This window comes from Paramormyrops kingsleyae, chromosome 19, assembly GCF_048594095.1.
Source record: "Paramormyrops kingsleyae isolate MSU_618 chromosome 19, PKINGS_0.4, whole genome shotgun sequence".
Classification (NCBI taxonomy): Eukaryota; Metazoa; Chordata; class Actinopteri; order Osteoglossiformes; family Mormyridae; genus Paramormyrops; species Paramormyrops kingsleyae.
Genome location: NC_132815.1, coordinates 3,605,049 through 3,631,645, shown reverse-complemented (window position 1 = coordinate 3,631,645; position 26,597 = coordinate 3,605,049). Strand labels below are relative to the sequence as shown.

Here is a 26,597-nt window from a genome sequence, read left to right as displayed (position 1 = left end):
AAGGATATGAAAGAAAAATGTTGCAGTCATATGACATCTCCATTATCTTACAAAAAGGAACACTTTAACAGGCTTTTGGAAGGCAGAACAAGGCAAACTTTGTTTATCAGACCTTTGCATGACCTGCCTCTTTCAGTTACATAAAGTTTCCTGCGAGTTTAATTTGAAATGCACTGAGAGTGTCAGGGCAGCCAGTGGCAATCGCGCGCGCGTCTCCAGCTCAGTACAAAGCCCCCTGTCAAACACGCGATAGGGGGCTGTCTCCGCGCGCGCCGCGTGCAGATAGGGGCTCTGAAGATGAAAGCTCTTTATTACGAGCAGGGAAAACAGGAAATAAATAAACTGAATTTACATCTTAGAGTGAGCAAAGAAGCACTTGAAGCTTTAGCCATCGTTTGTGATGTGCGATCGTAATGGCTTGTCGTTTCTAATGAGATTTTAAAAATATTTCCGCTGAATTTGGTTCCTTTTTAGTACAATATTTGACAACCAAAAAACAACAGTATACTTAAAAACACTGGGCGTGTTGAGACTTGATTAGATGAATTTCTTTGTTGACAGCACATGTCAATTTCAGCTTCTGCACGTATGGATTAAAAGCAAATGAAATTGGATAGAAGGCCAGTTTATTTAGATAAGATAAGATTTTTTATTGTCACTGCAGGTAGAGCAGCGAAATGTCATTTATGAGTACTCCAGCTAGCACGTATGTAGTACAGCATACAGGAAAAATACAGAAAAACACACGGGACAGAAATATGCACAATACAAAGACGTATGAAACCAGAAATATATACTGAAATAGCTGTGTATATATTTTTGATGGGTTAATCTACGTTTCGTATTTTTCAGGTGAATCATCTTAAAAATTCCATGGCAAACAATGTATTTACAAAATATCTTCTAGGTAAATATCTTCGCTGAATCACATTGCAGGCACTGCAGCACATATGTGTTGTTTTATCCTTGAATATAATGTGGGACAAAAAAAAAAACATGTCATATCAACACAGTTTCCACATCACATAGCAAACATAAATCACTGCTGCAATTTGCAAAGAGTCGTCTGCATTTGCCGTTGGATATGTTATGTCAACATAAGATTTTTTAAAGGAAGTCTTGCGTTGTAACACCTAATTCTTTCAGCCTTAGGCAGTCCTATCAGCTTATTTTGAGCGTAGGTTATGTGTATTATATTATTGTTAAAAAAACGTGCACCAAATGTAGTCCAGTGCCACACTTGACTTTCATATGTATAGCATAAACAAACGAATTAATTCCCCATGTCAAAAAGAAACATTGTCTTAACGGGCTTTGACACAAGCTAGCACTTGTACATAAAACGCCTTCTTTCATTTCAATAGCCAAACCCTTATCGCGACGAAGCACAAACGATTCCAGGATCTCCTTAACAATCAGTTCATAGTTCCACTTATGTCTTCCCATTTGTTTCAATAGACTCTTATATCTTCTTCTTCAATTGTAAAAAAATAAAAAATAAAAAAAACATGATACAAAGTGAGAGAATTGGCCTTCCTTTGAGCTAATATACAAATGGCACTTCATGAATTAATATCTAAGCCTGTTGAAATGAATGGGATTCTGAGGCAGCACTGCAGTCAGTCACTGTACAGTTGCTAAGCAGTGAGGTCACATGTGGCCTCCACATCAGCTGCAGTGAAGATGTACGGTAATTGCTGCCTCTTCACCGGGACGATGACGTCTTGCCATGTCTCAGTCCAACCCTGGCTTTCCCAGTTAGGTTCTCAGTTGATCGGAACTCAATAGACAGTGACAGTAAAATGAACACGTAGGAAAGCTATATATTTTGAGGTACCAGTGATGCTTATTTTTTTGAGAATCACCCCAGAATTGTAAACGTGTCTCTAGGTCCAACGTTCGTTGCAAGGACAATAAATTTTATCCTTCTTTATCAGGCTATGCCCTTTATCTGTTTTTCAAATTCAATTAAAGTCAGTGCAGGCACAGCCTTCTCAAAGGGATTTAATGCAACCTGCGAAAGATACTCCCTTCACTCGGAGCACTCGATCTCATTTTGTGTATCTGCGCCGAATTCTAAGCAACAATTAATCCCCTTGAAATGGAGTCTCATTGTGTTGTTAGAATCACGGCACTAACAAGAGCTCGATCGGGGCCGTGCGCATTGGCTGTCTAACACGCTGACAGTACAGAAAGACAGAAAAAGGAGTGTAGAGACCACGACCCTGCTGAATATTTACCTTAATAAATTATGAATGTAATTTGTTGGGCATAGGGACAATATTAACTTTTAATGTACAGATGAGTCGGCAGGGATCTGCAGTGTGTCACACAGGATGAAGAGCTATTTCTACTTGAGTAAACATTGTCGGGGATCATTCCTGCTGCTGATATGTGTCCAGCTGACAAGCCTGCTGTAAGACAGATACAAAAACACCCCTATCTCTCCTCTCACGCTACCCTGGGGGCAACCGTTTACACTCACGCAGACTTTCCGCAGGACTGCATCTTAACGTTGAGCTGAGGCATAATGAACAGTAAGTCGTCACCATGCCATCACGCCTTCGTAATAACGAGGGCCGCGTTGTGGGAAAACGGGGCCAAGGCCGCCTCTTTCGTCGGCGTCGACTTTGTGGGACTTTCACCGGTTGGCTGCGGCATTCGGCTTCCAGGGGGCGCCGTCCTTGCGACGCTGCTCATTTGCGCTGGGATTTGGCTCTAAGCAGGCCGACACAGGGACGTGTCAGTGTCGCGCCGCATCCCAATTCCTCCACGGCGGATCGAAACGTGAATCAGGGCGGCTGACTCTCCCGGCTCTCAGACATGAATGTGTGTAGAAGGGCTCGCTTACACTCATAAGTGGGTCACATTCAAACTTTACATTCTGATAGCATCTTTGTAATCTTTGGGCAGAAAAAAAAAGAGAAAAATACTTGGGATACTTAGATATATTCTGTTGAACTGTAGCAAATTACATGCTTTTCTGTTTGTATCTCCCACAAGGACAATTATGTTTGTTTGTTTAAAGGTGCTGTTTATAAATACACATTAATTCCGGTTATATTTAATAACATGATAGAATACCAACACTTACAATACATTGCATTCATGCAATTGCAAATGAATTCAAATTAAATAAACATCCCAGTGTGATGAACAAGTATTTTCTTGCATGGTGACAAAGGCAACAAGTATGAAAATTGATGTGAATCCCTGATATTTTATTTGACAATAATTTGCTGCGGTTCCCCCATAAAGAAACACATGCTCACCATGTGGAATGAGCGAGCTGGGGTACATATAGGCGTAATGTCAGACTGTGCTGCCCCACTGAGCTGCAGTAGCCTGCTCATTCAAAGGCCAGCCAGACCAAGAAATGATTAAAGTAGAGCACCTCACAAACTGTTTTTCCAAACACTCCGCTGTCTTGAAAGATGGAAAGGCTGAAAAAAGAAGACAACAATGTAATCCACAATGCTGCAATTTCTTTAAAGCGTGTAGTGACTGTGTAAAAGCCTTGTGAAAATCAGAGAGGATGTTCAGGCTTTTCTAAGCACGCTACATTGCAGTGTACTGCAGTGTTCACTGCCGTATACCCTCACTATGGCAGAATGTTTATTTCAAATTATACTTGCTAATGAGGGCAGAATTTATTTTTGCTGTCATTTACCATGGTATTAGGGAAAAAAGGAACTGAAGTGCTGATTGCACAAGTATTTGGACACCTAAACTCAATATGTCGTGGAGGCATCAAAAATCTCCACTGACTTTTTGCACTAGGATATTGCAGTCTTTTCCTCCTCATTCTTCATAGCGGATTTGCTCTGCCTCTCTGAAGAATCACTTCTGAACAGCAGTTTTCAATTCTTCCTTCAAATATATATGTGCAAAGGATTTATTCTGGAACGTTTGATTTAATTAAATTCAATTAATTTCTATTTTCTACCATGCCTGCTCAGAAAAGCTTAACAAGGGTATAGTGCTCAACATGTAAAACAATGAAAAACAAGATCACATCGACATATCTGTCCATCCATCCATCCGTCCGTCCATCTGTCCATCCATCCAGCCAGCCACCCAGGAAGCCAGCTTCAGGCCATTTCTCCTGGTGAAGGTTGGGATGTTCAGAGAGATATAGAAGCAAGACACTGCGTTGGAACAAAGGCTTCAGATACAATTACTAAGATTAAAGGCAAATCTTAAACAAGCGTCACAGTCAGTTGTGTCACAGAAAGATGCTTGACTGTGTGTTTCCTTCGGAGCATCACAGACTTTTAATGTCCCTACACATTTTAATAGCAATTATTATACTAGTAAAGGCATTTCTGTAATAAAATGAGTAGCCGCTCACTGACTGAATGTCAGAAATGGTAGATGTGTATAATCTGAAGGAATGGATGCCAGCATTACAGAATCGCATATATTTAAGCACATGCACACAGAGACACAGAGTGCAATGCCGCAGAAGCAGCGTAGGAACTGCATAAAAGGGCTTTCAAATAATAAATGTAACTTAACTGCTTTGTTGATGAATCGCTTATGCAAAAAAGCAGGACAAAGTCAAAGGAAAAATGGAAAAAAAACACGTCCATTTGTCACAGGGTGTTATACTGTAGATACACACCTTAGATGTCACAGGGCAGCATCTGCATCAATTCCAAAAGGCATCTTTCTCTACATCTCAGTCTTACTGTCATTTCATCCAGCATGCACCCCAGCTTCGTGTGCTGTGCTGTTTGTCTGCAATATGCAAACATATTGTGTACAAAACTATCTAAATAAACAAAAAGCTAAAGGCATTGAAAATGCTAACAGTAGGAATTCTGCTCCACCGACATGCTAAGATACGTAGCCGCGAGTGTCCATTATCCTAAACGGCATTAACAGAAGCAATTTTGACATAAAAAATTCAGACTCCACATACGCGGCAAAGCTAACCAGGTAAAGTTAGCCAGTGAAGGCACGGCAAATGCCGACGTTTAAGAGCGGCTCAGACAATTAAAAGCATCTCAGTCCCACTAAGAGCACACCAGGATTTTCAGTTTCAGCACAAAGGCGTTAATAAAGAAATAACACGAGGTGCTAAGCTTTCTATCTGCTGGCTTGGAGTTTTAAGACATGCATTTCAATTATGTAGGGGGCTTGTTAGAGATGACAAAGAAGCAGAGAGCACCTTTAATTAATCATTCTCTCCCTGTGAAGATTGTCGTGCCCTTCAAACTTGAAAGCCGGCTGCAAGAGCAATTATTTGAACAGGGTCCTGCTCTGTTTCCGTCCGTGTTATCATAGTCCTGCTAGGTAAACACGTTAGCCTTATTTCGAGGGCATTTCGATAATGAGAGCGGTATAACAGGACAGCCATGCTTTTCTGGGGCTGGCTTGTTGTTTTATTTGCTTCTACCGATGGGATTTCACAGTTTATATAGTGGTTACAGGGTGTAGACTAGCCTGAGGGATGTTTCTCTACGCTGCTTACACGTGTTCAGGAAAGACCTGAATCTATAATATAGTACCGACACTCACTGCAAGCTCCGAGAGAGACGTCCCTCATCTCAAAAGTATAAGTTTGTAAAGTGCAGCTGGAGAGTTTCTCACATGTTGAGTTGTAATTGTGTTTCAGTGTGTGCAAGCGCTGGAATAACCTGGTGTGTTGCGCTAATGTCAGCGCAGTGCTAACCTATTCCAGGGGAACGTGACAGTGATTTAACTGCCAGTGACAGCGCAGTTATTTGAGTTGTCACGAATTTCTGTGATTTGGCTACGACTCCACTGCACAAGCAAAACACTTTTTCTCGGTCGCAGAGTTTTGCTTGAATCTCTCTAATAATTCAGGTAGTTTCCCCTCTACTGGACCATGGCATCTTCTTCAGTTGTTCCTTTGCTTGTTGGTCACTCTTATTTAATCCCTGGGATGTTCACTGTATTTCATCTAATATTTTGAATTACATTTGAGGGTCACTGTATTTATGCTGCAGACTCGCTGTCTCATGTATGATAAATCCAAACATGAGTAGCATACAAATGTAAAGATTTTTAGGACATTCTTATTATTCTTTCCACTTCTTCTTCATAAAAAAAAAATCCAAAATCCAAAAATCTTATTTTAACAAGAACTGCAGAGTATTTCTCTGCATTAACGTGCTGGTACTGAAATGAAGGCCTTCCACTCCGACTTCAATGAGCTCTCTGCTCCTTTGTCTCCCGGTTCATTCATTTCTCGCGACGTTCTTTCCGCCAGTCTGGCAGGATGGTGAGTGCGTTATTCTCGGAGACAGAGAGTGCTGTCAGGCTCACTTTCTCGGCGGAGCAGACTCCTGCCTAGAGACTCTTAGCGACCCGGGGGCCAGCGCCATCCGACTCTGCGTGTCGTCACCGTGCTCCCCCCCCCCCCCCGCCCCCGCGTTCCCCGTCGTCCTGCATGTTCACTCTGGGTCATCAGGGGGACCACGCCCATTCTTCAGGGGGGGGTCCTTACAGTTGCTGGGGGGCGCCTGTATCCTAATATAGACAAATGGAATCAGCAGTGTCTGAGTATCAGAGCTATAGCTAAACACTGACTGGGTTAATGCATTCAGGTCTTCTCCGTGTTTCTCAGAGGGACCCCCCAAGGCCACAGATGATTGGTTTCCTGTCACTCAAGTATTTTCCCTCCCTTAGGCAGTTGAATCCGGTATGTTCTGCATACAAGTCACAGAGGCACGGACAGCCGGTGTTCCCGGCCTGGACATAAATCTCTGATGGACGTCTTTTGCTTAAGCGTTTCTCTCTGCTTGTTTCAGCTGCCAGCTGCCAGATCTGCAGTGCAGGGCTTGGAAACACGGTGCGGGGAAAAAAAGCAAGGCGTGTTATTTACCTTTACGCTCTGATTTGTTTTTCTTTTAATAGTCAGGACAAAAAGCAGGGAGGTGTAATGAAATATGAAAAGCATGATCATTTCATTTGCAGAACACCCTCATTTCCTGTGAGAAGCATGGTCGCAGGAGGCAGAGGGCACTGGGAACCAAACGCAGACACTTTATGCTGAAACGCCGGCAGGATCGGACGCACCTTCATAACCAATGAGCTGGCAGCATTCAGAAATACTTTCTCTCCTGCGACATGCAGAACACTCAACGTGAACCCCGGCAAACAGAGCGGCTTCTCACTGCCAGCTATGCCAGGGGCTTTAACAGCTGCAACATGGCACACGATCAAGCTGCTTGACCTCCCTTATTCTTGGACTCAGTCTGCTTATGTAAAAATTATGAAATATATATGAGAGTTCAGGTGGTTCCGTGGAGTTGACCTAGATCCTCTATATCTTGACCTCACGCCATCACTTTAAAAGCAACGTAGCTGTAAAAATTTGCAGGTTTTAATACCTGGATATAACCAAATACTACAGAGCAGTAGAGTGTTTAATTAACTAATTTTCATGCATGCAGTATTTATTATCTGGCTTGCTTTGCTTTCACGGGTAGCTACCAACCTATATACTGGGCACCCACTTTCCACAGAAATGACTAACAAGTTGCTTTGATGATTATCGTTTGATGTTGTGGCACAATAGGTCCTGTCGCCATTACATTACCTTTGCAATTGGCATATGGTCTTTTTTGTCAGTCTAATCTGCTCTCTGCTCTCCAAGCGACACGCTGCCAGTGTCGAGCCCCCGTCAAAGAAAACAATGTCATATGTCATAGTTTGCAAGAAACATTGCCGCTAACCATCAGTGCCCGCATTCATTTTAAAGTAATTTAACGGATTATGATTTGAAAGTGATCAAATTTCAGCACTAAAAGCTGTACCTTTGACCTATGTCCTGATATAAAAAGGCAAGAACGGTTGTCCGGTTTGGGTTTGAGGCAGAGAATAATTGACTGTTTCTTACAGGTTCTCTGTTTTTGGGGAATTGCGGGGGAGACGAATGTATTTAGGGAGTTATGGAAACGTTTATTTGTTGCGATTTATAAATTCCAAATATCTGGGGTGAAGTGTTTTGCTTTCGATCTCTTACCCTGAAGAGGCAAGAGAAACAGCACACTGCGCAGTGCAAATGGCGCTGGGAAAGTGACTCGACGCAAATTGTCAATAAGACAATTTTGACGGAGCTGACTGACAGCCAAGCGTTCCTTCCAGAATTATCTTTTAATTCTGACTCCAATGTTATTCCTAAACTGCTGCAGCTGGCGCCGTGTGCCAGACAGCAAATGGCAAGATGAGAATTAATGTTGCTTGTGTTGAAGCTTTGATGGATTTGGGTTCACTAGCTAATTTTTCAACTCTATGTAGATGCTGGTGCCTGAAGATCGGAGTTGGACAAACTTTTATCCCATTTGACTATTTATCTGGGTAGTGAGTGTATATTTGCTCATAAAAGAACATGATTTAACATTAGAATATGTGGAAATTAATGGTAACATGATAAAAAATAAACAAGAATTTACTGAAATCTTGTTAGATGGCTAGACGAACATCGCTTCTGTTCCCAAACCTCTCCTCATGGGTACCTCAGCCATTCCATAGATTTGTTCACCACCTGCACACTTAATTAATGAACTTAATTAGTTAAATAACTCAGTGAGGTATTGATAAGCCGAACAAGGTGGGTATTGGTCAAGTCAAAGAAATACATGGGTCTATGGGTGGTTGCTGCAAATGCTGGGGTGATGTTAAGAGAGATTTTGAAATGGCTAAGCTGACACATTTTGACAGATGAAATATCATAGCTTAACACTAACAGGAAGATCATTTAAACATCTTCTTTGGGAGCTGATGACTTTCATACAGTACTATAGATATGTGGATTGAATGTGACAGTAGATGTTTTCTAACAAATACCTTTAGAATGATCAATAAAGGTACCTGATAGTATATAGAGAAACTAAAATAATAAAGTACTTGTCAAAGTAATAATTCCTTACTTAAGGTGACAGCTTATGCAAGTTATCAGGCTTTAAATCTCACCTCCTACATCTCCTCGACACTGCCGTTTGGATTGTAAGCCGATTGGAAGAGCGACAATAAAATGCTTTCACATTATTTCATAATTGGTAAAGGTGTGAATATATATGCCACTTTATGCAAGTTACATGATGAGGAAGAAAAAAATGCATATTTGTTAATAATATACACGCTCTCATTGGACTTGGCCAAATCATTAGTAAAGGTGTGAGCAACGTTTCATTGCATAATAAAGAAACAAACGTCCCATTGACTTTCTAAAGATAGATGGCCTCCTACAATCCACTAAGAAATTCAAATTCCAAAACAAGAGACAATTAATTGATAAACTAATTGTAACTAGAAATATCTGAGATTTTATGTGCTGTATATAATGAATAATATGCAAATAAACATTAGGCTCCAGGTTGAATGGCTGTTGTTTACATCCACATTGCTATTGACGGATGGAATCACATTAGCCAATACACCGTGCCACAACAATCGTGATGAGTACTTAGCTGTGGTCCAAGTGTCAATGAGGCAATTAGTCTAACAATGACTCGCCCGCGGAGCCCTGGAACGCAACCTGGATGACAGACAAAGCATTTTGCCCTGGTTTTGATTGGTCTACGGAGACTTAACCAGCAAAAACCCGCCATTATTCAGGCCCACAGCTATAGAGACCAGGATGCTTAACGCTGCCAGTCATGTTATCTGGAACAAGACAAACATTTTTTTCAATACGACTCGCATATCCTGTAGCATCAAACTTCGCACTTTGGTACATGTGGATATTTTATAAGTACCCAGGTATCTTGAACCAGATGTGGAAAAACAGGATCCCTTGTAGCATATAAATCTGCAGTGACCTTCTGGCTTGCAGTGCGGGTATATAACCAGAGTCCTACAATGCTACACTTAAGGCCTTAAGCCTGGCATATACTGTAATCCCTCAATAGCTGCAGGCAGAATTCATCAGCACATTGGAAGAGTTAAAATTCGAGAATTATAAACTGCCATTTTTGCTAAGGAACTGCTAAGACAAGAATGTTTGAGGAAGATCTGGACATAGAAACTAGACTCATCGCAGTCAACAAGAGCCCGATGGAAAGCGAAACGCGGAGCTATTCAATGAGGAGTCTAGCAGAGAAATCTGGCCAATTTATTGCAACTATGCAACTTGAGATTGACAGTATTGATTGAGCATCACCTTTCTGAATTAAAGTTGCATTTAATGCCTTGGAACATGTTAAATACACAAATGGGTAAAGGGGAAGAAAATCTGATGGCTGCAGAAATACCCTCAGCGACTGCATAATGGACTGAATCTTCTGTCTGATTCAATTTCCATTAGATAGAGAGTGCACTGTTTTGCTCATTGGACAACAATTTTTGGACACACCGGGAAACCTTTCTCGGGATGATAAACTTTCTCTTTTTAATGGGCTAAATCTTCAGCATAGATTTCCCATCTCATTTATGCGAGTCTGACAAATAGACCGTGAGCATAGAAGAGTCTGCGTTAGCACGTAGCCAAGCGGACCCATCGAGTTCCTGCTACTTTATAGCTTGTACAGTAATCTGTGTGCCACTGAGATGTGTGCTCCTTTCGCCATATGATCACTGAATTCCTTTTAATATATGTCTTCTACCTATGAACCAACAAGAGTAAAGATATCTTTGTTCTCCAGTGGGATCTTTTGCAGCTCAGCCTAACTCTGTGCCAATTAACAAAGATATTTTTACTCTGCTTTAGAGACCCCCTTTACATATAAATTAACAGTTTAGTGATACATTTAGCAACATAAGTAATTAAGGTGTAATAATCCAGGCTAACATGGAACTACTCAGAGACTCAGCTTTGACATTTTGTCCAGTACAGTTTGTACCTCTGATGTTACGGAGGTAAGTCTGATACAGATGTCTGGGAGACTTCGGCGCGATTATCCTCCGATTGTGAAAACTAGGCTGCAGTGATTTTCTTTAGTCTATATAATGAAACAATGAAAAAAGTACCAAGAATAATGTTGGTTTCGGCTCCCCTTCTGGACGAATGGGAAGCGGCAGGCTCCCTGCTGTGAAATGGAGCATGCTACACCATAGCAACTGGAAAGCTATATTCTTAGCCGCAGTAATGTGGCTATTTTTTAGCGAGGCAATGATGAACTGAAATCCATATTACTAATTTGTTACTCCTATTCTCTTATTCATATGTAGTAAGCCAACGAAAAATCTTTAGGAAAATGGTGATATAATCATGATAAAAGCAGACAGTTTTACATGGTCTTTAAAGTAGTATCACATAGGACTGGACCGTATGAAAAGTTTAGTATGTTCCTAGTCTCAGAAATTGTTTTATAAAAACACCGATGATGATTAATGCTGGTCATCCATTATCCTCAATCATTTAGCCTCATTTCATTTAAGCCATATTATGATTGGAGAGAGTGACGGATTAGAAGCATGTCAAAAATCCAATGTTAAAGACAGAAAGTAAAAATAAGTGACATTATACCTACATGCAATTATCTAATAACCTCATGCCGCTCTTCTAGTTTAATGGAATCCACAGATGTTCAGATGACCAGGGTAAGGAAAAGAATCTTATATCAAATTGTTTTTTTTTCCTCTATGTGGAAGGATGGGCCCCATTTAATGAGAAGTTTTGCCTGAGCTATTTTATTTATTCATTATAATTTTTTTCCCCCACCGATGCATTATCCTCTAGACACGTTGTCCACTCTGTCTCAACAGCTGTCTACTTCCGACGAAATTGACTTTAAATTCCTCATTTGCTACCTGGAGGAGAGGGGAACACGGGCATAATGGCCTTGGTGGCTTCATTCAGGGGAGGGGGAGGCTGCCAATATCAGTCATTTTCACATTTTCTCTGCTGGCCGCATTTCGTCGCCGTCAATAATCTCCAGGCTCCAGTACGCGACCTGAGCGTACAGGCTAATCTTTAAGACCACATCTCCAATTCTTCCCGTGACTCATGATCCCTGCAGCTCCCAGCGATGCCATTTCAGCAGGGCGGCCAAAACAACCGGCTGATTATTTACAAATGCAAATCGAAGTGGCCGCATCAACGCCACTGCGATTTTCCCATGACAGGGCTGCCCGTCTCTCCTCTTGTTTCCTCGGGAAGTATTTGTACTCATTAAACGCAGAGAGGCTGCTCAGGAAAGACTCATCCTGTCCTCGTTTTAAAATACAGACATCAACTTTTTTGCCCTCCTCCCCCCCCCGCACCGTCCTCCTTTTTACCCCTTTTATTGCACTTCCTTGTGAAGTTGTCACACTTCAAAGCGACGGGATTGACAGGAGTGCCGACTGAAAGATTCTATTCATCTGCCGAGTGGAATTACACAGGCATCTCTCAGAACAGCCACTTCAGAAACCAGCTCTCTTTTCTTTAAATATCTGGCCCCTGGATGACACACCAACACAAAATATGTCTGCGAACAGAACAGAGAAGAGGAAAAAAATAAAGTCCTTGAGAAGAGCTGTAGTGTTGCGGCTGAATCGAGCATCAGAACATCAGTGCTGCACAGACTATTGCCAAATTAAATGACAGCAGAGTAATATTGTGAGATTGTCACTGGTATGGAACGGCCCACCTGCCATTGGTGGAAAGACAATGTCGGGATATTATCTGCAAAAATCATTTTCTTTTCTTTTTTTGTGAAGTGGGGATTCCCAGAGCCAGCTGATACCAAGTTCGCGCTCCTTCGCTGTGCCCTGCACCCGGGGAAGGGGTTTTACGCAGCATTCATCTTCTCGGGCTTCTGGGGAACTCTGTGTGCAGTGTGTGTTGTAGGCAGGGCCGGCCTCGCCTGGTCATGGCAAACACTGGACCGTCCCTGACCTGCCTGCCACAGAAATCTGTCAGCACTTGGGATCAGTCCATTGCCTCTATTACACAATCCATCATGTCTGTCAGCCTGTGAGCTTGCCTCGTATCCCAGGCAGAAGCTGTGCATTAAATCTGCAACGGTAAAGGCGCGTAAATGGGAATGCTCTGTGACTGTTCGGAAAGGAGAGTTAGGAATACTGCTGAGTTGCTTCCTGGTGAGTCCCCAATGCGCTTTACGGGCGGATATTATCCTGCCACACGGCGCTGGTCACAGAGACGTTTCAGAGCCTTGTTTTAGGAAACATCACGGAAGATGCGCAAACACGCGTGTGACAGTAATAACATTTGATAAGATGCTTCGGGTGCAATTTTACGACGGGAGTTTTTACCTTGATCTTATTTCGGGCCATTTTCCAGCAGCCATCTGGGAAATTTGAGGGCTGAGGTGTGAAAAAAGAACCTAACATTCCTGTTTTATGCTCATGATGAGATTTTGTCAAAAAAAAAAAAGAAGTAGCAGCAATCTGTGAGGTAGGTATGCATCACTGCGAGACGTGTGCTGCATGACAATGCGATCTTGGTTTCCGAGCCACTCCAAGGCTGCTCCCCCCCGCCCCCCCCCCAAACTTGGGATGACACGACAATCCCAGGTCCCTCATTTTCCCCTGCTACCATTCTCATCTTTTTTCTTTGTGTGCGAACTCCCAGACTGATCGCTGGCCCACCGCTGGCAAACCTATTAACCAGAGCTAAAACCATTTAGTAAGGTTTCCAGAAGAAGGAAGTCTAATTTGTTGTACCTTCCCTGACCTATTGTTCACAATGCAGGTCCGGCCATAACAAGACCGATGTAAACATGCCCATACATTCAGATGCTGTTCTCTGCTCCCCAGCCCCTGATACCATTTTCAGCCGAGCAGAAAGATATTCTAACAAGACCAAAGCAGCTCAACCTTTTCCACCAGCCCCAGCAAAGGCAGGGAATGTGCTGTGATGGGTAGTTCTTTGTAGCCTAAGCGGCAATCATAGCTGCAATTACCGCAGCATAATTACAGGACTAATTGGACATAACAGAGTAATTGTGGCTGTAACCACCAATGCCGCTCTACCGGTGAGAATAACGAGAGCCCAAGGCGATCAGCAGGCATCTCAGCTGTGGAAGAGGAGTCCGTGTGCTTGGAAGGGATCACGGTACCACCGAGCCCTTGTGCCCCCATCCCTCAACCACCCCCCCCCAAAACGAGCCCCCACCATTATCAACTCCATGCACTAACCTCTCCTCCACTGGGCTGGATGTGTGACAGATGCCCCGGCACAGCAGACCGGCAAGCCAGTCAAACGCACAGCGCTATCCATCACTGTTGTCAAGGATCCATCATTATCCAAATATAAATCCTCCTCTTCTAAGCCACTGCTTCACTCGTCTGAGCGTGATGTCTTTATCAGAAGACCTCTGCCTAATTTATGACACAGGCAAGGGAAAAAATGTGCTCCATGGAATTATTGGTAGGTGTGCTGAAATAAACAAACAAACAAATTGACAAGCGGTTAGCATATTGAGTAGGAAACAGAAAACTGCCCTACGTGCCACTTTCAAACAGACTCCTCTTCCGTAATTTTGAAGGAGAAGGGGGAGAGAGGTATTTAAAGCTGCCGTGTTTTACCCCCTCCACCAAGCGGAGGGACTCCATGGGCTTGAGTGGAACATGGAGCGCAATCCAATGTCAATAATGCCACTTGCGAACAGCACATATTTATAGATGACAAAGTAGATTGTTCTCTCTTCATTTGATTTTATTTCAAAACATGCTTTGTGCTCTTTATGTAATTCATATTTCTGGAGGACAGGGAAATATTGCTGTGAGGAATTACAGCAATGACCCAGATTCACTGACTCAAGAAGACTGGATTGCAATTTTTGTTATATTTATTGATTTAAGTGGTTAATTTGTATCTAATCAATTCTGTCAAGCCTGTTTGTTTATTATTTAAAAAAATGAACATTCTTTTGTTGTATGGAGTCTATAACTGTCTGTTTGAAGGTCATCCCATGCCTTTGTTTGATACTGATGTAGTGGAAATTACAAGTTTGATTTTTTGGTCAGAACTTTGAAAAGAATATGCTCCTTAGTCCTAATCTCCTCCGCTTGCATGAAAGACCCAGTGAAAGCCAGACCATCTCCCACTCGCAGAATTTTTCAGGATGCCTCTGGCTTAGCAGGAGATTACAATGGATTTGCCACTGATCTCACACACTCTTATGCAAAAATAAAAGCCCTGCGTTCAATAAAAGCCCCCGCTATGAAGGTTGAAGTCAGTTGTCTTGGGATCATGACAGTATTTCCAACTTCGGTCAGCTGGCTGGAGTGATTTTCAGTTTGAAAAAATCTGGACATACATGCACACGCATTTACAAGTATGTAACAGGTTTATTACCTTCTAAATAGTCTGTATTGTTTGCAAACTACCACACTGCTTTTGATGTAGCTAATTTTAGGTTTATAATGGAATAATATAAAATTGCCATAAGACTTCTTTCATGAGTGTGAGAGTCTGAAAGTGTGAGTGTCACGCAAGATGTGTGAGGGTCTGAAAGTGTGTCACGCCAGATGCGTGACAGTTGGCCGCCCTGTCATGCCAGGTGTGTATGGTGATGTGTATGATCACGTGTGCTAAAGATTTGAGACTTAACTGAAAGGCCGGTGCTTTCCCTTTGACCAACCAATCACAACATCTAAAAAATAATAACCAAAAAAAACCATCCACACAACAGCCCACACACTGTAAGAACAATTTTCTCTATTGTGAGCTCGAAAAGCAAAAAGTGCATTGTCCCTCTCTCAAAACACAATCAAGGCGAACGCTGGTTTATTTGGACATCAGAGTTTGTGATTAGAAAGTCCACAGCTGACACTGCAGAAAAATTACCTCATGAAATGATGAAATATAGGTGTAACAAGCCAGTAAGGTTTATTGTGACACATCCTTGGCTGCCGCTGAGGTATTTTTTTCTGCATTTTCTTCTTATTTTGCCTGAGTCGGTTAGGTGGGTGGTTCCCCGGCACCGTGGGATGGAGCCAGCGCCGATATTGTTGTGCTGTTTGTTTCATATAAAACAAGTTTCTTGCAGCTGTGCAGATTATAATCGCCCTTAACTTGATGGAGAACCTTCTGGTGATGATGGTGTATCAGCCCAAATGAAATTAGTGAAATGTGTCTGTAGGTGCTGAAAAACGTCTGGTTACTGGTTCTTTCTGCGGTCTGGTACTGACCGCCATGACGTCAGCGCCACTTTTATTTGGATTTTTGGTCAGCATTTTTGCTTAGACTATGTTCATATAGTGTGGACCATCTATACTAATCGCTGAGGTATAGACTTAGAATGTCAATCACTTTGCTTGTATGGTGATTATGAACTTAAGTTGTTTTAATATATTTGTCATTTTTCCAAAATCATTGGCCAAAACAGAGGGCATGGATGGGTAATCCCTGCAGAATGCTCCATCACAAGACAGGGATCTTTGCCGTCTGCATCCCTCCCAGTGTGAGGCGGCGACCTGTGCAGCTGCAGGTCTGCCTCCTGCCTGTGGCAGCGATGTCTGTTGGTGATCCTTAGGGCTGTGATTGGGCAGGAGTTGAGAATATACACACACACACACACTCACATGAAGACATTGTGCATGAAACAGCACCCAAGCAACCCCATCTAAAAGGCTGTACAGTATGTCAGGGGAGAAGCCAAAGTTTCCTGCAAATGGGTAAGTTTATTGCAGCACATGCAATGCAGTTTCCCATAAGAATATCCTGTGAATGCGTCAAAAAGAGAAGCATGTATTTCATCATTCCCTCGCTGTTTTTTTTCTTTCCAGGTGAGAATTCATTCCAGGTCTGTTTGTTTTGGTGTGTCTGTGCTGGACTTGCCTGTGACACGTTTATGGTTAAAGTGCACAGTTTGGACTCTTCACTTGCGTCCAAAGGAAATTTAGAATCGTAAAGCCTAGGTCTGCATTTCCAGCAATGTAAGTGGTAATAACCTTACCCTGCAAGACAAGTCGCGGGTCGCTGGCAAAGATCTTCTCTTGCTTTTTCTTTACATAAAGAGCTGACTCCATCTTAAGCAGAGCATGTTTTGGATGGGTAGCAGTTCTGCATTTTGCCTTTTATGCACCCGAACCTCTTTTTAGAATAGGAGGCTGAAACGTTACACATTATTTTAACGCGAGAAATGCGACCGCCTCTTTTCTGCATGTACCAGTAGTGATGGATGGCCCCACCTTTCAAGAAAACACCCAGCCACTGAAGACGGGCTGCTGCACATCGAGACATGATGTAATGTCAGGACATACAGAGATGCCAACGCTAACGTCTTGCACAGCTCCATGGTGACGGCCATAATGGGAGTGTTGGGCTCTAACTCACTGATGTGCATCCTCACGTGGCTGGGCTTTGTTTCTCGTTTATTGAGGGAGTATTCATTGAACAATTCCTAACTGGAAGCAAAATCTGCCAGTGCCTATTACCTACTAATGGCTGAGAAACGTGGTGAGATATTAGCATGCTTTATAAATGCAGTTTACGTCGCAGTGCCTTACAGATGTATTATCACTTTGAGCATCGGTTGGAAGGTACTAAGCAAAAATATCATATTGTAGTCAGAGGCAGCTTCAGTGCAAAAATCGATCACTGTAAAACTTGTATCTAGATTCATACTGAAAATAAATCTGTCTGCTTCCCAAATATTGATTTGAGTCGTTTGAGGGCATAAGTTTCTATTTAATTAATTTTATTGATTGTTTTAAGCCATATGTACATGAATCTTAGGTGAAAATGCTTTTAATACGGGTGCCATTATGGCTATGGACTAGCTCAAAAATTGATTACCTACAATAAGGAGATAGATATTTCTTTTAAGACATGAGAAGATGACTTGTTCTTTTGTGGCAAGCTCCCAAACAAGCATTGTTTTTGTTTTATGTTCCGGCACAAATGCTCAAACGGAAAGTAAAAAAAAAACATTTTTGGCAGGCAAGTCTTCTGGTCGCTTCCCGAGACTTAGCAGCATGTAATGTATATGAGACAAAAACCATACAACAGGAAATAAACATCTGAAGGTCAAAAAGTTTTGACTCCTTTCCATGTGGTGCCACAAAAACACAGGAGGCAGGAAGCACTTTCAGTTAATAGCAGCCACCGGAGGTGCATACGCCCCAGAGAATGAAGACGGTCTTCAAAGCAGTGAGCCACTGCAGGTGATCTCGCTGCCGCGCTTCACTGTTGTGTAACACAACACCTCACCTCACTTATCTTTCATTCGAACGTCTAGCACAACGATTTTTTGCTACTTCGAAAATGCCAACACTGCATGCGATTACCAGGCAAAAGGATTATACATAATTAAAATAAAAAATAAAATGTAAAATAAAAAATACATTCACCTTTAATTTATATAGAATTATGATGCTTTTCGAAGGTTTACCTGGGAAGGCAGTGGTGCACATCACTGGTCTGTGGTCGCAGGTTTGAATCTGGCCCAACTTCTGTGTTGCAACCCTGTGTTTGTGCCGGTTTGTTCCTGACACTAAAGTTTCCTCTCACAGTCTAAAGATGTACTGTTCAGGTGTCTCAGACGTCTTAGCAATAAACTGTGTATGTGTGTTTGTGTGAGTGCGTGTGTTTGTGTGAGTGCATGTGTGTGTGGGCCCAGTGACAGACTGGATCTGAGTCATATGACCCAGAATGCACACAGTAAGTGGTTATTTTTGATGATTGAGTGATTAGACCACCCACTCTTCAAAGAATTTAAAGATGACATAAACCAAATCATTTTTAAGTTCATTTTAAAAAGTATACTTTCCATCTCAAAAGCACATAAAAGAATTTAATGTCTCTCAAGACCCTATGTTCTTATTTTCTTTAATTGTACTTTATTCTTTGCTTCATATTTTATTGCAAAAGTATGTAATTATCCAAATTTGTTCAGCAAAACAATGGTGAAATTTAGTGACAGTTTTTTTTCTTTAAACCATTCCTCTTAATAACAATGGAACTGTGTAATAATTTTAGATGTGGGAAACAAATTGAGGGTCCGAGCTTGGAAATACAAAGATGATGCAATTTAAAAAGCTGTGTGATATTTCTGCACACTTCCAAACAGATATCTTTATCATAAATAAGGAAACCCTTGGGAATGTCCTTCAACCTACGTTGAACTGCTGTGAATTCTTGACCCATGTGATTTACAGCAAAACCACTGTATCTCCAATTAATCTCCCTGGGCCCCCTCACGCTCTCTCGACGTTTAGCTTGCCGGGGGGGGGGGTCTCAGCTGAAAGGCAGATGAGCCGTTATTCATACATTTCCAGCTGCAGCAGTTGCTCGCGTTTTCCTGTAGCTATATTTCATTTGCGTCTTCAAAGACGCCGGTTTCTGTACTTTAACACGAGAACATAATTCCTCTCTAGCAGTTTGCTGACAGTATGATCGACTGTGACAAGCATATTTCAATAGTTTAAAGCTCTTAAAAATATAGCGTATTAGAATTAGCTAGCAGCTTTAAAACACAGAACTACTCACGATTTCAACATGAATGATGCATTTATCGTTTGTATTTTTTTTGTAATCTTTGTACAGTCAAATCATTTCACGAAAATGCATGCATTGGCATCCTTCTGAGAGATTCCCTGCCTCGTTCCCTGTTCTCCAGACTTGGTTACGTAATTATCGAAGATGGATGGGTATTTTGTTACTGTCTTGTGTAATTTCATGAAAAATTAAATGTAACTGTTGAGATCCATTTTCTGGCCATTAGCTACATCCCCTTAAATTTCATTATATACAGCCAGAGCATGGTACCGTCAGAGCAGAATATGCTGGTGACTTCTGCATTAGGTATTCAAATAAAGGCAGTCCAGTGTGGGGTCACAGCTGACCCCGCTGTTTATTTTCCCCGGGATATTTTGTTCAATATGTATCAACAAGAGCGGAAGGAATCTCCCAGAGCGCGTGGGGCATGGATATACCAGGCCGCGGCCGGGCTCCCACGTCGCTGCTCTGGAGCGGGCTGATAATACGCAGCTGTGCACAGCTGTATCTGTACTATCCTGCGAACAATTCTGTGCCCCGTGAGTCACACAGATGACATGAATCAGCTTTCTGTCTTTCTGTCTCATTATCTTTCCAGCTGATCTGCTCTCTGCTCTCATTTGTACCAACTATCGCAAGAGAATCGACACTTGCTCAGTAAAAAGATGGTAAACCAATTCTTAAGTGTAATTCTGCTTCTTGCGCCCCTGTAAAAAATAGTAACTTGAGTAGGATTGAGCACTGCCTTATTCACCATAGGCTTTTTTAAAAATAATTTCCACCATGCCTGGTTCACTTAATTAAACCAGAAACACATAAAATGCTTCAAAGGGAGCGAATCAAGCAAGCTAAGATTGGGCACCTTTCCAAAGGCACTCACACTGTGCCCAAACTCTTTCTGATGACTTTTGTAGAGTTACAAACCCTAATATGCTCTCTTTTCCCTAAAAACGTCCTTGATGTGGATGTTTGATCCTTTGTAAGACGCTTCAGAATCCCCAGTCCCATAGTCAATTATAGCTTAAATGATTTAAATCTACCATTCACCAAAAAAATAAAAAAATAAATGAAAAACAAACTCAATGGTCTTCAGTTCTCCTTCGTCTCACATCCTAATCGGAGATTCAGTCATAAGATATTCAAAGTCGTCTTTTTTTAGTTATAACCATTTCAGTTATAAAGGTAGAAATAATTAAATGCATGGTGCTCAATTATAAAGACTTTCCTCAATTTTTTAAGTTGGACTAACTAAGTAGCTAAATTAAACATTGATTTTTAGGAAGGGGAAAAAATGTTTTAGGTAGCTAGCTCAGGTAATGGTGCAAATTTTTCACACAAAAATCCTGCTACGACAACAGACATCCAAGAATTATACAGATCATACGCCAGCCACATCATGGATTTATTTCTAGTTGAGTGTATATATTATGTATATATACCATACATCTACCCATCCATTTTTTTTAACTGTTTTTCCTGTTGGGGGGGGGGGGGGTCTGGAGCCTATCCCAGAGGCTACAGGCAGGGAATAACCCAGGATGGGGGTGCCAAACCATAGCAGGGCACACTCACAGCTAAGGGCAATTTGGCAACTCCAATTAGCCTCAGTATGTTTGTGGACTGTGGGGGGGGGGGTAACCGGAGAACCCAGAGGAAACCCCACGACGACACGGAGAGAACATGCGAAACTCCACACACGGAACCATGGCAGAGACTCAGAGCCCGGTCCCAAAACTGGGAGGTCTAGATATACCTTCGACTCATAATGTAACAATACAACTAATTTTAATTCATGTAATTCATATTTTATAAGTTGCCATGCTGACAGATTGTGATTATGTAAAAGTTACTCAAAAGCTTTCAGTGCTTTTGTAGCACTGTGCAATTATTTTATTCATTTTTTTTGTTTGGTTGCTGATTCAAATGGCAACAACTAAATGAAGTAGATCTAGGGAGATGTATAGGAAAATACCGTATAATGAAGTCTGTCCATATATATGTCTATTTTTATTTGTGTAGCGGGCCATGCAGTTCACTGGAATGCAGTTTCTCTGCCCAGTGCTTTCAAGTTAAACATTTATTAAGGGACCTCTCACAGCCAAAGTCATTACAAACAGTTTCCTTTCCTAGGCAGTGCAGATGAATTGCACTATAAATCATTTTACTTATTTGAATTACTTTTATATATTAATTAAAATTATTCATGTACTGGTGTGAGTTTCGTTTTTGTCAATAAAACAGAATGAACTGCATAATAAACCAAATAAACTGCTTAATAAAGCAAAACAGAGAACATTCTATTCGTTACATTTTAAATAACTTTCCCGGTTAATCGGTCACTTAAAATATAGAAATATTATTTTTGTGGTTAGAGATCCACCATTTAATTAACAACATGTAATGTAAGATGAACAGAGGGACACACTCATAAGTGGAAGGAAATTAAAACATTCAGTGAAACAATGACTCATAAGACTGGGAGAACAAAATGTAGGTTTTGGCATTGGTCATGATTGGCAGGTCAAAGGTCAGTATATGTTTAAGATTTTTATTGCACCACGGCATGGTCATGTGGTTCTTTCCATGAAACCTGGACACATTTAAAAATGGTGTGGCAAAGGATGAATAAAAACACTGTATAACTCGCATGCTTGTGCCTTTTATTACCAAAATTTAAGAAAAATGAAGCAATAGTCAGATTCTGCAGTGATACTGACTCGCATTGTCCTGTTTCATTTGACATCTTCCCTTTCAGGTGGACGCCTAGGAATCTCCCACGCCTTCCACTCCACAGATAACTCCCTGTGAAAAAGGTTTGCATTTCAGGCTACTTGTATGCTGATTCCACATGGATACTCTTCCCAGCAAAAACTGGGTTCACAGGACAGGTGGTTGGGACTGATAAACAGGAGAATGTGAAAAATCAGGGCACATTTCACAGGGAGCGGAGTTCAGGACACTCCTGTATAACAAAGACACTGATCTGTGAACAAATCCTCAAAATGACAAGTGGCCAAAGCGGCCCTTCATATCTCAGCTCAACATCTTTGCAAAAAGTAAACAGTTAAATGGTTATTGCCACTACTAATTTGGCATATTATGCAAATAATAATAATAAGTGAGCAAACAAACAAACAAATAAAAACACTGGAACAACTTGGCTTAGATTACAGAGTTTAACCGCTGCAAGACCTTTGGATTCCACATTACAGGCCAAAAACAAAAACAAAAGAGATGAATTTCATGATTCTTCTACAAACTGAAACAAGTCACCTCTTCACCCTACAGTATGACAGGCACACTTTTCAAATTCCCCTTTAGAAAACATGAAGAGCTTTTTGATACTGCATTTCTAGTTATGACTGAATAGAGACACATCAATTTCCTTGGCAGACGGACCAGTCTGTCTGTACACAGAATGAGATGAATCAAAGGATTTGATTGCATTCCTGAGCAAACCGGACATGCTTAGTTGTGCTACAACCCAAGGGTGTAACTTTGGATTGAATACTGGGGGGGGGGGGGTTGAGATCCCCACCCATTCATCATGACAATATGATTATTTGGGGAGGGGGGGTGTTGCCTGGTTCTGTAATTTACACCCATGCCACAATCCCAATTAGCTTTTTGTTCTGTGACAGAGCTGAGGGAATTCCTTCGGTAACCCATGATATATCTTTGTCAGCTCAGCATTTCCATTTCAATGTATTGTCTGTCCACTGCACTAATTGAGAATTGTATTTAAGAACTGCTGAAATACAGCACACTCAATTAAGTGTGTGTTCATTTTAATCCTTTGGCAATTTATCACAGGTGGAAAATGAAAAAAAAACCATCTAAACTGTACTGCATTTGGGTGTCAGTATACATTTTTTTCAATGTCGCTACCCATTTCACTATTAAATATCTATACAGCTTAATCTCAAATTTAAGGTGATACAAAATTTAATATAACATTGATTGGCTTATAAAGGGGTATTTTCAGTTCTAAGCATTTTATGTCCCAAGGCAGAGACAGGAATTTTATTTACATATCACAGTCTTGAACAGAGTCAATCACATTCAATGGAGGCTGCTGTTGCTTATCAAACAACCCTTTCACCATGTAAAATAGCACTGATTAAATATTCATTGCGGTAAGAAAGGGCCGATATGTTGATTTCACATTGATTTCACCCTGCACGGAAATCACTCTCTCCTCCATGGACAACTTTCTTGGAATTTATATTTTGCTGGCATGGTAATACAACCTCGTAATCACACACTGCAACATTCTCTGACGCTTAATTCCCGTAACTGTTCTGAAAAACTGGCAAAGCACTTCAATAACATTTGAATGTAAACGTTTTTTTTTTTTTTGTTTTTTGGTAATCTTGCGAGGAAATGCTTCTGCAAATCGTTCACTCTGATAGGGTGTCATGTGGCCTTTGAAAGACAGTTCCGACCTTCTCCGCTCCCAAGCATAAATCATAGCCAAGGTGGTCTTAAAATAAGCAATTTCTCAGGACTCTGAATAAATGACACAATTTACATAAATATTGTCTGTTTCCCAAACTTCTACCTAAAGATGCCCCATAAAACTATTCTGTACCTTCAGTCTGATTTTCTTGTTTCTATTTCAGTACCAAAAATGACCATTGAAGACCATGAGGGCTCTTGCACTTAAACCAGAACCCTGAACCCATTTTGCAAAATAGCTGTGATCTACTACATGCCAGACACAAAACATTCCCAGTGCCTGAAATACAAACTGATTATGCGGTTTGATGTAAAGTCATTAAAACTTGCCAGGGTGCTCACTTTATTCCCGAGAAAGAATCCGCATGATTTATTGAAAAGGGAATTTAAAATCTTTAAAGTTGGTCTGAAATCCAAAAGGCAACACATCAAATGTCACCAGCTCACGTGACACGGTGGCTCCAGTCCTGCAGCTCACCTTGGTATAATGTGAATGTTATAAGTGTCAAACGCTACATATCAGTTATGATAATGTGCACTTTGATTTGTGTCCTGTTTACCCAATGCTCCCTGGAACAGGAATCAGAGAGAGAAAAAATAATGCTTATTATACATAATTCATGTATTGGTCTGGCTTTTTAACGAGGCACTGAAAGCCTGAGTTACACACCACTCAGCCACGCTTGCCGCTGCATAATTTCTTAACGCCTTTCGAAGACGTTCAGGTCACTCCATGGGCACTAAAAAAATCCTGAGATTCGACTTCTCCCCACAGAAAAATAAGAAACAAACAAACGATTGCCTTCAAATACCATTCTTTTCAAATGTTCTGTTCTTCTGTGTGAGGGCACAACCCCTAATTACAGAGGGAATTTACTTCTTTTGAGTTTGGGTCTGTAAATTTGGTTTAAACCATATAATGTGTATTTGCGTTTAGTTTATGTTCCGCAGTTTGAATTGATAACAGCGAGCACATAATCCCTGAACAAACAGGATAAATGCACAATGTTCAGTGTACTTAACAAACAGCCTGTGTGGTGATATGTGATTGTCAGAATATGCAGTGGGTTTGCTTTGCTGCAGATTGGCAGGAATAATAAAAAACAAAACAGTCCAATGTGAGGATATGCTGGGCGTGTGAGTCTGTAAATGCGTCTGTAAATCAGACGCCCTTATCCTAATTCTTTTGTCTCCTTCCACGGGCAAAAAAAATGTGGTCTGTGGGCTGGCTGTCATAGATCATAATGATAAGAGAAAAGGTGTACATCTCTCACACCGTGAAACCGATTCCAACGGTACTGCACACACATCTTATTCTATCAGCCCTGATGAAAAGAGAAAACACCGCAGGAACCAAGATGGGCATTCAGACAAATTTCCCAGATTCCGATACGACGCAACAACGGGAATAACACCCTCTTTACGCTTTGATTCATTCTCATTCAAAGGCACAGGCATTTCCTGCCACCATAAACAGTTTTCAGTGTCTGAATTTACATCCAGAAGGGAAAACAATGTTATATGATAAATAAACATAATGCCAACGTGTTCCATTGCTATCAGTATGAAAAAAATCACAATGGTAATACCCTAGCACATAAATCTCCCTTTAATATTGCTCACAGATTGTGTCTTCCATTTTTAAAGATTTCTAATACAGCCTCCTCGTTCCACTGATTCTGTAACATAAATATTTTGTCTAAGCAAAAAAAGGTTAGCATCCTGTTAAATAAACATCAGCACTGACACCTTGAATATTGATTACATAAAGCATTACCTTTAGGAGGGATGATAACAGTCTTTTCCAATTTGAAATCTGTTTAATATAAATTAGAAGGTAATAAAAATCGCATAAGTAAAACCTGGCATTTCTGAGTGTCGCTATCAAACAGATGTTTATTTCTTAAAAATAAGTTGTCTCCTGTCAGCCACCTCCAGGAATCGGGGCTATACTCTAATGATCTGATTTTCATTCAAAAATATGCTTTGATCTTGTGCCTACTAATGTCTTGGCTGCTGCAGTGTTAGCCAGTTACCATTTATTTCATCAACTTTATCACAAATGACCGGGACAAATCCAAAGGCAAAAGTGCAGGGATTCATTTTCAGATCACACCACGCTCTAATTATCATTCTGAGAATTACTCTAAACTTCATTGGATGCCCATCCATCTTCAGGTCTGTCCATTTGCAATAATTCCTTTTCAATTAGGGTCACACTGGATGTAAGCTGATTGCAGGATTTATAATGTGGTAGGCACGGTTCCTCCTGTAAGTGGCACTGTTGCTCAGCATGCCTCTTATATAATTTAGAGACTGTATATCCATAACATAACTCTCCAGAACAAATTTTAAAGTCATTACTGGGCTGGGAAGGTAAGATGGGGATTAAGGGTTATTACAGTGTTCTATAATACTTCCATAATACTCCTGTAAGGATTGCTGCATAAATATACAGACACTCCTGAGGTTATGATTGGGTTACGCTCCAATAAACTAACGTAAGGTGATAATATCGTGAAAATGCATTTTAGTACGGTACATCTAACCTAACAAACATCATAGCGTAGCCTAGCCTACCTTAAACAAGCTTAGAACGCTTACATTAGCCTACAGTTGGGCAAAATCATTAACGCAAAGCTTATTTTATAATAAAATGTAGAATATCTCATGCAATTTATTGAATAGTCATATCTGTCGTAAAGTCAAAATATCGTAACACGGACCGTCGTAACCCGGGGAGTGTCTGTACATCTTTGTACGCGTGTCTTTGCTA

The 26,597-nt window shown here is 41.1% G+C and overlaps 1 long non-coding RNA gene across 1 annotated transcript; it reads right to left on the bottom strand.

Annotated features, from left to right (window-relative positions):
* Positions 1–696: 696 nt before the first annotated feature.
* Positions 697–18,414, bottom strand: LOC111843012 (uncharacterized). Its single transcript, XR_002838040.2, has 5 exons — positions 18,258–18,414; positions 14,056–14,296; positions 3,769–4,105; positions 3,273–3,443; positions 697–2,903 (listed from the first exon to the last, which is right to left on the bottom strand). It is a non-coding gene; the product is annotated as an uncharacterized lncRNA (long non-coding RNA).
* Between the last annotated feature and the right edge of the window lie 8,183 nt (positions 18,415–26,597).